Genomic DNA, 13,468 nt, shown 5'->3' on the forward strand with positions numbered 1-13,468 from the left:
TTCCATGGTTGGTTACTGGTTTTGTAATGAGCGTTTAAAAAGAGTGATGACAAGGCATTAGTGATTAGTATAAGATTCAAACTGTTGTGTGCGATCTGTGTGACTTCATTTTAGTTGTGACAGCAGTTGGTGCTAAGGGAAACTAAAGAGTTATATATACATTCTTTTAAACTTTTACTAGAAAGCACCGTGGCCTCAGTTATTTAAAATAGTAGGAAAGCTCTTCAAGTTATTATGTGATGAAAGATAGTGATTTGGGTTGTTTCAGAAGGCTCAACAAATTTAGGTCTGAAGTCTCGGATCATAGAGAGAAGTAGATGTTTAAATAATGAAATTTGAGAGGATGTAACTTAATTTTTTTTTCTTAAGAAACAACTTTCTAGGAAGGAATGAATGTGTCTAAATAGAGAACCTCTTGTGTGCCACCTGCTTTTTATATTTAATCCTCTGAACTCAGTGGTTTATCCTCAGACTCCATTTTATTGATTGTTCTAAAAAAGGAGTTCTTAACCTGGGGCCAATGTAGTAGGAAAACTTGGATAAGAAACTGAAGTTGCATCTTTACTTTCCCTAAATGCTAAAGTGAAATTTTAGCATTTCTTTTAGTAGAAATATATGCGGGGTGGGGAAAGGACAGAAGCAAAAACAAAAACAAAACCCTGTGGTACCAGTACTAGGGATATTATCACAAATAGAAACCTCATGTTTTCATAATCTCATTTCAGTTCTTGCACATGTCTTAATATCTTACATATACCACTTTTAGAAAATTAAGGAGCTGCTTTATATTGTTTAATAATAAAAGCATAGAACCATTAATTTTAAATATTTTGGTTGGTATATTTTTATGTCATTTGTTCCCTTTGTATTCTTATGTATTTTATTTAATGCATTTAAAAACTTTATCCTGAGAGTGCTATTACTTATCAAATTACCGTAGGGGTCCATGGCACAAAACCTTGCATTAAGATGTCTTGATCTATGAAATTAAATCAAGGCTGACAATGCTCACTAATATAGTGCAGGGAATTGAACAAAAGTGTGAGTGATTTCAATGCCTGAACCCTTAAACTAAAGATAAAAATGAGATAAAAGGTAAATGGTGTACTGTGTGTGCCAGACACAGCAATGAGCAGCTTTAATTTAATTACCTCTTTGACTCTTCTCACTTAATACTTTTATTATCTATCTTTGGTCGTTAAGGAAACTGAGGCCCTGCCAGGGTATTTCTTGCCTGAGGTCATGCAGGTAGAGCGTGGAGCAGACCTCTGGCTCCAGAAGTACTCTGCAGCACTTCCTTGCTTCTATGCTGCCTGTTTGAAGCACAGATGAGATGTTAAAAGAGGAATTGCAAAGCCTCAGTGTAAGAGAAAGCGATTTCTGGTAAAATTGCTTTTCTGCAAGATGTTGTAATTTGAGTTATCAGTAGGTTGGTACAACATGCTAGCAATTGAAATAAAAGAACTGTGCATAGTTTTGATGTCCTACCTGACCTTCAGATATGTCCTTGAACTTTAAACAAAGCAACAAGGCCCTCCCTTATATCTGTTGTTTTATTAGCCTGCATGTTAGAGAATATGTCTCATAAGTTGTGAATAATCCTTATTATCCTTTTCTTCAGTTACACTTAGAATGTAGTCCAACCTTACCTTCAGACATTGTGCTTTGTGGGAGAGTAGATAATCTTTGAGGTCCAAATAGAGAATATATGGAAAAAATTTAAGATATTTTTGGATTTCAGAGAACCCCAAAGCTGGGCCAAGTTTCTCTGAGTATTGCTAAGAGAAACTGAAACATTACTTGCAATGTATAATCTGGCCAGTAAAAACTTGACCATGTGACACATTAGTATTCTTGAGACAATTAATTTAGATTTTCAGAATCTTTGGACTTAGAGATTCATAGCTGAATGTTTAACCACAGTAGTTTCATTGTGCATTGAAATAATTTGTAGCTGGGAACTTAGATGAGAAATTTGCAGCAATTATAAAGGAGCCAACCCATGGCATTTTTCTCTAATTAATTGACATTGCTATAAGGTAGTGTCATTCTGGATTTGATATTGATGGGTGGTATATGGCTAATTTTTTCTGTGAATGGGCCATGCACTGTAGCCAGCTCCTTAGGCACAATGTCTCTTCCTTTTAGTGTCCCCTACATAAGCTATAAGTACTTTGAAAGAGGGAGGAGCTACCTAAGTGTTTCTTGGTTTATGAACTTTTTGAAATTGAGGTTTTATATTCCTCTACCTCATTCCAAAACTTCAAAGTAGGAAATTATTTTTATTTTGCTTTTCTGGTTGATTTATTTTCTTAAAAAAATGCATTTGTTGAGTAAAATATAAATTGCCTAACTTTTAAAACTCAAGAGTCTTTTGATCAGTAGCTCGAAAACAATTAATATTTGGCATATGAGTTATCAGAATTGGAGAAAGGTAATCACCCAGAAATGCGTTTGTCTCCAGGACATATGCCTTACCTCATGCACTTTCTTGGGAACTATCAACATAGCAGACACATGGAATACCCTTCCTTGAGGGAATTGTAATAAACTTGCTTTCTTTAATGTGAAATGGTTACAAGATCATAGTTTTATTTTCCAGATTTCTAATCTGAAGTGTGTGGAGACTGTTCTTTGTAGAAGTATTAAAAATTAGCATTCCCTCTTTTTGAGAATTAATAAAATATAACAGTTTATGGGTCTTTTTCTATATGGATTAGCTTGCTTTATACTGAAGAGTGATGTTGATGGATTGAATAAAAAGGAGGGCTTTGTCTGAATCTCCATCTCCCCTAACTCTCATTGAAGCAATCCCTGAATTCTAGGAAGGAATATATACAGACCTTCAACTACCGGCAGGGATTAAGCAGTTTTAAAAAGCACTGTGTGCTACCTGAGAAGTGGGGCCCACCCCCACCCTGGGGGGAAGGGTTCTGGGGGTGCGGAGTGGGGGTGTTGAACTTGCTTTTTTGGGAGAGTTGCATCTGGTGGCTTAGCACACATGTTCTCAAAAGAAAGCTCTTACAAACTGCGAAAGGAAATTAGGTTTAGTGAGCTCTCCACAGTTTTTTTTTTTCCTTAATTTGACCCAAGTTCATGTTAATGAAGCTTAGAAGAAAAGAAAACCAATAAAGAGGTAAAGTCAGATTGTTCCCAAGATTAATATGAAGCCGGTTTTTGGTGGCTCTCTTTGACTCTGGTAAGGGAAACTTTCCTGTTGCAAAAAGGACTGCTCTTAAACTGGTATAGAACCAGTTTTGCCCCACCCTGTGCCCCCACCTCTGACTTGTGAGCTACTGATTATTGTGAAAGAAACTTCATGAACATAAAGCAGTTAATTAAATATGAGCCAAGAGCAAAAAAGGATACTGTAGTTCGGAAAGTGTGGTTCAAGGAAGAGAAATAGCATGCATACTATTTTGACCCCATGACTGTCCCCATTTTTCCGTATGACACCATTGTAAACAGTGTCCTTGACAGAAGAGAAACACAAACAAGTCTTTTAAGTGATTTCTTTCTGGTTCATCCTGAGAGCACAGCTGAGTTTCCTGACTCACAGTCTAGGCTTCTTCCATGATAAAGACTGAAGGAGCAATGAGTAATCTTTTTCTTAAAGTCAGCTGATTTGTGGGAGTGTTTGGCAAAATTAATGCAAAAGATCTCTTAGGAGGTTTAGGGAATTCTATACCATGACATGAGATGGCATTCTGTAGCTGGATCTATACTCTTTTGAAAATGAGGTTTAATGAATACTGCTTAAAAAGATTTTGAATTTCAAATTTATTCAGGAACAAAAATATGATCTTGTTGGTAGATAGGAGTACATTTCTTTATTATCCTGGTCTCCTGTCATTTACTTGTTTTGAGCATCCAAATTTATGTGTTGCTGGCTAGCAATAAAATAGAGGAAACATAAAACTGATTAGTTTCACCACTGTTTTGTGGTATGAAGGACAATTTGACTGTTTCTAAATGTATAAACTTAGTTTTATCTTGGCAAACTTCTCTTTCTTTTTTTTTCCAAAATTGTCAAATAAACTTAGAGTGTATTTCCACTATAAGTCACATATAAAATTAGTCTATCTCTAGGAAAAAGTTTTAGATATGTCTCTTGACTCAGAAATACAAACATATAGTGAGTTGAGTGCCATTTCTATGTTTTAATTTAGTTACATCTTATTGATATATGGTGAGTACATAACTTTTACAGGTTAAAACGATTACTTAAAAAAAGTATTGGGAAATCTGAAGTGGTAGTCATTTAGTTGTGCTTCAGACTGTATTTATTTTATTATGAACATAATGTGTACTCATTTGCTCAAAGTAATAGAGCAGGTAGAATGCAGAGTGTCTGGCTCAAATATAAATGTATCAAGTGGATAAAGTTTAGATTTATACTCAGGAGAAAAATAAGATTTATTACTTTGGGGACAAATGCCCTGGGGAACCAAAAGTAAAGATTAAGTTTAAAATCAGCTCTGTGCTGACTTTCTGTGTTTTGGTGCCGATCAGTGTTGAGAATCCTCCTTGTGCAAACTCTTTCCTTTCCTATCTGTCCACAATGAGTTAAAGCTTAACCTGATGGCCACAGAGCCAGCAGACCCATACTCTGACAGCCCTGTTCTCTGCTGAAGGTCTGTTTTATTGTGTTGGTTTATTAGCTTTGTTTTTAATTTAACCAGATTAAACTCCTGTCAAATTCTTAAGGCAGTAACTTGGTGTCAGATTTAAAGTATTAAGAGGAAATCCCAGTGGTGACATTATCTTATCCAAAGAAACTGAAGTAAACAAAGGGAAAAAAATTTTAACTCTTTGTCTTTATCTTGGTGTTAGATATTATATTTTTGAAGGGCACCCCTGGTTTAACCACATGCTAAGAAGTACAAAGAATACTTTCCCTACATGATGGCTCCTGTGCAGAGTACTTGGAGCGCTGCAGGCCTCAAGATTCTTTTGGGTGGGTTGGGGAAGAGTTAAGGTTGTTGACTCTTGAGTAACTTACTGGCCTTTATTTTATCCTAAAGGATCTTGCCTTCTCAGTATTGCTTACTTTTGGAGTGGCCATTAAACAAGGGAAAGTAAAAATATTTTAAGGATAATATGTTCAAATTAGGTTCAAGGTTCTCAAATTTGAGACACAAGAATCACCAGGTGCTTATTAATATGCAGGCTCCCTATTCCCCCAGACAGACTGATTGGGTAGAGCCTGGGTGGAGCCCTGCTGGCTGCGTGGGGTAGGGGGATCACATACTGCTCCCTGGTATGGTGTATGTGTGTAGAATTATATAAACTTGGAGCAGGGCATGGTGTTGCATGTCTGTAATCCCAACTGTTTGGGAGGCTAAAGGCGGGAGGAATGGGAGTTCAAAGCTAGCCTCAGCAATTTAGCAAGGCCCAAAGCAATTTTGCGAAGATGCTGTCTCAAATTTTTTAAAAAAGTGTCTCAAATTTTTTAAAAAAGGTATCTCAGTGGTTGGTTAATCCCTGGTACAAAAAAAAAAAAAAAAAAAAAAAAAAAAAAAAACCACACACACACACAAAAAGAAAACACACACACCCTCTACTGTACAATGCAGTTAAATTTTGATTTAACATACATATACAAATTTCCCCCCTCCTATTTAAACAGAGTGGAGCTTACTGGAGAACATAGATTAATTTATCTTCATATAAGAAGCCGACTGAAATATTGAAATGCCCAGATATACCTATGTTTAAAAAAATTTAGTAAAAGGCACCAAGAAGTAATGCACAGTGTTTGATCATGCAGCACTTTTCCAGGAACTGTTTTTTTTCTTAGAGATCTGGATATTTAATATACCCTTTTCTCTGCCCTGGGTGTTTCCTCCCTAAACCACCGTCTCTCTCTCTCTACGCAACACACCTCAATTTATCAAACACAGTTGTTTTCCTTCCCAGGGAACAGTTACACTTGCGAATTGGTGGTGGTTATGTCCAAACATCATGAAATGAAATGAAAACTTTTTGTTTTGTATTTTTAACAAAAGCATTGTCTAGGTGTACTGTTGTTGAACAAATACTGGTCAATAAAATTTTTTAAATGACTCCCCTACTGGGAAGTAAATGTTAAAATTATAGCAGATGTCACTTCCTGCAACAAAATTCAGGAAACACTCTCTGGTATGTGGGTGTTGTAACTTTTCAGTTCTTGGAACTTTCCTTCAGGAAACTGTCCTGTCAAAAGCAAAGCAGTCAATAAAATATGAAGCACACTGAAACTGTGTTGTACGGTGTAATTAAATTTTGATTTGGTGCATATGTTTTGGTGGTTATCACGTGACTTCCATCCTGGGTAATGTGTGTCTGGATAACTTGTTAAGTTGCTTCTCTCCCTCCCCCACTCTCCCTGCTTTAAAAATGCAGGTGTATCTGATTTATTCTGTAAGGCAATTTATGGAAAGTGGTATAAAATTAACCAGTTCTTACTGCTTTGTACAAAAAGTAGGAAACCAATGGGAGGCTTTGAAATATAGTCAATAATCATGAAAGTCAGCCCCTATTAGGCTCTTTCTTTAAATTTTCTTTTACCTTTTAAAACTTTTTTCTAGTTCTTTCCTCCACTGCTTTGTCAACATTATTTTTAATAATTCACTGTGCTATATATCTCATCTTTTCATCATTTCCAATACAGGTATAAATTATTTAAAGATTTTTAGAGAGCTCTAATTCATTTTATGCATTTTTTTTTGAAAATTTGACTCCTACAATGTGTGTTATCACAGTGTTGACGTCATATGTAAGAATTGTGTAATGTAAAAATATTTAAACTTCCTTGAAAAATATCTTTTTTTAAAAAAAAGCAAAACCTAGGAAATCTGTTCCTTATGTTGTTATTCAGAAAATTTTTAAAATCTCTCCATTGACAAAATGTTTACCTTTGACATTTTCTGTTTTTTTTTTTTTTTTTTTTAAAGAGACAGTGAGAGAGAGGGAGAGAGAGAATTTCAATATTTTTTATTCTTTAGTTTTCGGCGGACACAACATCTTTGTATGTGGCGCTGAGGATTGAACCCGGGCCGCACACATGCCAGGCGAGCACGCTACCGCTTGAGCCACATCCTCAGCCCCATACCTTGGACATTTTCTAAGTAAATTGGAAACTGATAAAAATTTGAGCCCATAATATCATGATTTTTGTTTTAATTTTTTTTCTTGAAGGAAAACTGTAACATTTCACTGAGTTAATTTGCTATCTTTTAAATAGACCTCTTTTTTAAGCAATTAAAAAAAAAAACTATCTATCAGTACCAAATTAAAGCCCTGTCATTTTACCTTTTTCAAGTAACTGGCTTAGTAATTACACTTCCAGGAATTAGTTTTCCTGTTATTATAATTGGTATCTTCTCTTTCCCTGTTCCCCTTTTAGTGTTAGGCCATTAACATTTTAAAAAGTGGGTAAATGTAAACTGTACTGCATGGAAATATGTAGGCAGTAACATTTTACTATTAGAATACTGAAAGGTAAAGTGAATGCTAATATATTACATTAATTTAAAAATGAATTTCTAATAGCTATAAACATTGGAAAAGAGAACTAATTTTATTCAGATTAGTGTTGTCTCTTATCTTTATACCTGTCTTTTTTTTTTCAAATTCAAAGTGTACCAATTATACTTAATTTCTGTTTTTAAATGAAATCTATGTCCAGACAACAAAAAGCTCTAGGTTAGCAGTTTAAAAAGATTGGATTTTATAATTTCATTTTTTTAATGAGTGTTCTTTCTCTAGTTTTTTTTTAATAACTTCATTGACATGTGTTTTGTATATCATAAAATCCACTTACTTCAAGTGTATAATTCATTGCTTTTTTAGTTCACTGAGTGATACAACCATCATCATAAACTGGTTTCAAAAGATTTTGTTCTCACCATTAAGATCCCTTATGTCCACTTACAGCTAATTGATGTTTCCAGACCTATCCAATCATTAATCTTTTTTTTTTTTTTTATTGGTTATTCAAAACATTAATCTTTTTGTTGATGTAAATTGTCTTTTCTGGGCATTTTATATACATGGAGTCATGAATGAAATATTGTGGTTTCTTGTATCTAATTTTTTCACCCATTTTTTTTGTTTTTGTTTTTTTTGTTTTTTTTTTGGATTGAACCCAGGGTCACATAACCACTGAGCCACATCCCCATTGCTTTTTTTTTTTTTTTGGTTTGATTTGATGGCTCTGGGGATTGAACCCAGGGCCTTGAGCATGGTAGGCAAGTGCTCTACCAACTGAGCTACACTCTCAGCTCCCCCCACCATTGCTTTTTATTTATTTATTTATTTTATCCTGAGACAAGGTCTTACTAAATTGTTAAGGCTGGCCTTAAACTTGCTATTGTCCTGCCTCAGCCTCCTGAGTAGCTGGGATTACAGTTGTGTGCCACTGTGCCTGCCTCATTCAGATAATATTTTGAGGTTCATATGTGGCATAGACTATGTCAGTAATTCTGTCTTTTTTTTTGGCTGGATAGTATTTGATTGGGTGGGTTGTGAGATACATATTTCCAGGTTTTTCTTTTTCTTTTTTTGGTCTATTTGGAATAACACTATGAAATTTGAATGCAAATTCTTGTTTAGATACTTAGGGGTCGAATTTCTGGGTACCATGATAGTTTTATGCTTTATTTTTTGAGAAAGTGCCAACTGTTTTCCAAATTATATGCCTGCCATAGCCCAGGCTTGTGTCAATCTAATAATTTCTTGCAAGTCATTCAATAATATCATGGTTATTTGCACTATGAAAGAAATAGTTCAGAGATGTGATCAAGTTTGTATTTGATATTAGAAAATGTATAAAATTCATACGATTTAAAAATCCCAACTCAACTCATATTTTTCTCATAGAAAATTTCAGTTTTTTTGTTTGTTTGTTTGTTTTTTTTGGTGCTTAGGATTGGGTGTTTAGTTTTTGGTGCTTAGGATTGGGTGTTTAGTTTTTGGTGCAGAGGATCAAACCCAGGGTCTAGTCCTATGTACTAGACACATGCTCTACCAGTAAGCATAGGTCCTCAGTACAATTTAAATACATTCTTCGTTAAATATAAATTCTTTACTTTATAATTGCAATTGGAACTTCACTGTTATTTCAGTGTGCTTTTAGATAAATTTTTGCCCGGGTAAAAGTTAGCTGTTATAATTCTCTAGAAATTCACATACAAAAATATGTTACCTAAGTGAAGCTTCTAGAAATTATTACTAAAAAATGGTTCCTGAATGGGGAACTTCAGAAAAAGATCTGTTTCATGAACAAAAAATATTTCATGAAATACTCTGAAGATATCTTTAGGCACACATTTGATGGTAAAGAAAGTGAGTTGTCTTTAGCATTCCTTAGCTATTCTGTAAAAGCTCTGAAACCCTGGTTACATGTCTTTTTCATCTCTTCCCAGTTTCCTTTGAATTTGGAAGTCTCCAAATTTTATTGGAATTCATTGCTCTGGGTATTAATTTATATCTACTTATGGATTCTATCAGTATTTTAGCTTTATGAATATGGCCAATTCACATTCAGTAGCAATATATGTTTATTAGCTGTTTATATTATATATGGATGCATGCTTTGTTGACTGAGAGCCAGCTACTGTGTGTGGTTTGTGCAGGGCTCTAAGGTGAGTAAGATAGACACACTTTCCCTGGGGATTGAACCCATGGGTGCTTAATCATTGAGCTACATCCCCAGTCATTTGTATTTTTAAAACTTTGAGACAAGATCTCAATAAATTGCTGAGGCCAACTTTGAACTTGTAATCCTCTTGCCTCAGCCTCCCAATTTCCTGGGATTATAAGCGTGAACCACTGTGTCCATCTAAGGAGGTCATAGTTTGATGGAGGAGAAAGACTCAAATAATCAAACAAAATGGCAAATAAGACAGGTATAAACTGTGTTAAGTACTGTGACAAAAACGAACAGCGCACTGTAGCAGGGTAGTAGGACCTAGGCCAGGAGGACCTCTGAGGGAGGTGAACAGCAGAGGAGAAAAAGCAAGCCAGGACATATTAGAGAAACGTAATTGTCCCTCCGGAATGTCATAGAAGTAAGTAGCAGTGGTGGGACAGATGGTATTTTTTAAACAGGTGAACATGGTGATAGGAAATAACCATCATATGGCAGTTTCCTGAAATAAAAATTTGACTGTTTTAGTGGGTTACTGTACTGTGAAAAGTTAGCCCTATTTTTTTAAAAAAATTATTTTAATGATTTCAAAATGAATGTCCTAATATAACTTTAATTTTTAAAGTAGAGGCTGGAGTTTTTAAGAGTTGCCCTTAATTGATACATAAGCATATTAGTGTTGAAAAGAAATTCAGGGGATATTTTTTTAGAGTTTGGGAACTGTCAAATAAGGGATGTGGTAGAATTAGAGAAGTCCCAGCTCAAGTGAATACAAACATAAGGAAGTGAAGATTTAAACAGTAAGGAGGACTTTTGTGCTTGCTAGTAGATATAAAGGTTAATTCACAAAATAACCTTTCATCATGTGAAGGTCTGTTCATGAGAAGTGGAGAGAAGATAGCCTCCATCTCTGCCAAAACCAGATCTTGAAGAGAGAAATAATTCATATGTGTTAATCAAAGCCCAGGAGTGAGCTTCTCAAGGCAGGTAATTAAACAAGGAAACATAGTACAAGTGGTGTTAATACATAAAATACAGAAAGAGAAAATGGATAGTCTTTCACCTTTGATATTTCAAGAAGTAGCAGATGGTTTAAACACCTTTTTCTCAAGGGATTCCATGGCTTCTTGAAAAAATGTGATCACAACCAACTAGAACCTGCAATATCTTTTGTCTGTATCTTCTGTGATGGTATAAAATTGCTTCAGGGATCCTGGTTTCATTATCACCTCATCTCTCTTGTATCTCTGTTTACAGTTATTTTCAAATGCATGTATTTAATTGTAGACTTTTTGTGGTATAATATGTGAACATTTTTGTGAATATTTCACAAACACATAAAAAGAAGTTATTTTCTTTCAGAGATAATACAGCATACTATAGCAGGGTAGTGGGACCTAGGCCAGGAGGACCTCAGAGTTAAACATGGGTTTGTATTAACCCTCTCCCCCTTTTAAATGTACAGTAGGCCCTCAGTGTAGTGTCCCCATGGCTCCTATAGTAGCTTTGAATGGTCCTGTCCTACCTGGCTTCCTCTGCTGATAGCCGGTTACTCCTATTCTTGGGTCTAAGGCAGGAAACAAGGGTCTCAAGCCCCTGCCTTTTATTGTTGTTTTATATTGTTCTAAAATAAAGGTATGTAAAATAAAAATGTATATTAGCCCTGTCAATTTATTTCTGTATTTTAATTTTTCTTCAGTTGATCTGCCACAGACTGGGAGAAGAATAAAAGTTTTCAACAATTAATGGGTTTCTATTTCCCCTAGTATCTTAGGGTTTTTGCTTTATAAATGTTAATGCACTGTTTTTGATGCATTGATATTAATAATTATATACATATTATTTATGTGTATGTGTGTGTGTATTTTTTGTTTTTTGTTTGTTTGCTTGTTTTGGGAATTTTTTTTTTTTCCGGGGGGAGGGGCTACTGGGGCTTGAACCCAGGAGCCCTCTACCACAAAGCTATATCCCAGCCTTTTGAATTTTTTACATTTTGAGACAGGGTCTTGCTAAGTTGCTGAGGCTGGCCCTGAACGTGCACTCTTCTTGCCTCAGCCTCCCGTTGGTGGATTTATATAGGTGTGTGTTACCACATTGGCTGATATGTTCTTTTAAAATCACCACGTATTTTGTTATGTAGTCTTACTGAAGGTTTCTCTGAGTGTTAGGTGAATGGAATACACATACACACATATCACAGACATAGACATAATATTTAGAGATGTATGTCTTTAGTTGGGTGTGGTGGCATACACCTGTAATCCCAGTGACTTGAGAGGCTGAAGCAGAAGTATGTCAAGTTCAAGGCCAGCCTCAGTAACTTAGTAAGACCCTGTTGTAATGGTTTCGATGTGGGATGTCCTCCAAAAGCTTACATGTAGACAATGCAAGAAGGTTCAGAGGAGAAATTATTAGATTGTGAAAGTCTTAACCCAATCCTAATAGGGACTAACTGTGGTAATGGCTGGAGGAGGTAAGAATTGGGGTGTGGCTATGGCGATATATTTTGTACCTGGAGTGTGGAGTCTCTCTCTGATTCCTTACCACCATGTAGCTGTTTTCCTTCGCCTTACTCTTCCGCCATGATGTTCTGCCTCACCTTGAGCCCTGAGGAATAGAGGCAGCCAGCCTTGGCTGAGACCTCTGAAACTGTAAGCCTCCCAATAAACTTTCCACCTCTACAATTGTTCTGGTCATGTCCTTTAGTAAATAGCAGTGAAAAAGATAACTAAAACAGAAATTGGCACCGAGAAGTCAGGTCCTTGCTGTGACTAACCTTACCATGTGGTTAATAAGCATTTGGAGCTTTTTGGAATTGGTGGGAGGAATTTTGAGATGTATAGCACTGCAAGCTGGAAATGATTTAGATTTTTTTATAGCAATTTATTTTTATTTTTATTTTTTTATTGGTTGTTCAAAACATTACAAAGCTCTTGACATATCATATTTCCCAAGATGTAGGCTCCCTATTTACCTCTCTTATTGTTTCTCTTGCTGAGAAAAAACTTTTTAGTTTAAGTAAGTCCCATTTGTTGATTCTAGTTATTAACTCTTGTGCTATGGGTGTCCTATTAAGGAATTTGCAGCCCGACCCAACAATATGTAGATCGGAGCCAACTTTTTCTTCTATCAGGCGCAGAGTCTCTGATTTGATATCAAGCTCTTTGATCCATTTTGAGTTAACTTTTGTGCATGGCGAGAGAAAGGGATTCAGTTTCATTTTGTTGCATATGGATTTCCAGTTTTCCCAGCACCATTTGTTGAAGATGCTATCTTTTTTTTTTTTTTTTTTTTTTTTTTTAAGCAGAGCTTAATGACTGATTCTGGTGGGATCTTAGAAGACCAAAATGGCAGTAGGACCATGGTCTGTGAAAACAGAGTTCAAGAGGGTTTAGAAAGGGAGAACTCTATTGGAATTTGGAGTAGAGGCCATTTCTGCTATGTTCTGAGGTTGTCTGCATTATGCTCATGTCCTGAGACATTCTGTGACGCTGATTTTAAAAGCTTAATCTGGTCGAAGAAATGTCTAGGTGCATTCAGGTGGTGGCATGGATATTGCTGAAGGCTTTTAGCCAACTTTATTGTGATAATCAGGAGCAGAAAGTAGAGCAGAAAGATTCAAAAAATTGGACTTGAAAGGCCAGAGTAAAATAGGAATAAGAAAGTTGCAGTTATTAAAGACATTACCACCACTAAAGAAATGCTAAATACTTTGCTCAGAGACAACAAGAATGATAGCCTGAGGGCATCTCAGGAGTTGGCAAGACCACACCCATCTCTAGCTCTAGGGAGTAAAAGTGAAAAGTCTCTTGAAAAGACCAGTTAGGATGTTTTTTC

At 35.6% G+C, this 13,468-nt stretch overlaps 1 protein-coding gene across 3 annotated transcripts in view; it reads left to right on the forward strand.

The window, feature by feature from the left end:
- The window catches only part of Aff1 (ALF transcription elongation factor 1), a 189,614-nt gene that overhangs the window by 60,229 nt on the left and 115,917 nt on the right, over window positions 1-13,468 (forward strand). The gene's annotated exons all lie outside the window — the stretch shown is intronic.

This window comes from Callospermophilus lateralis, chromosome 8 (genome assembly GCF_048772815.1).
Source record: "Callospermophilus lateralis isolate mCalLat2 chromosome 8, mCalLat2.hap1, whole genome shotgun sequence".
Classification (NCBI taxonomy): Eukaryota; Metazoa; Chordata; class Mammalia; order Rodentia; family Sciuridae; genus Callospermophilus; species Callospermophilus lateralis.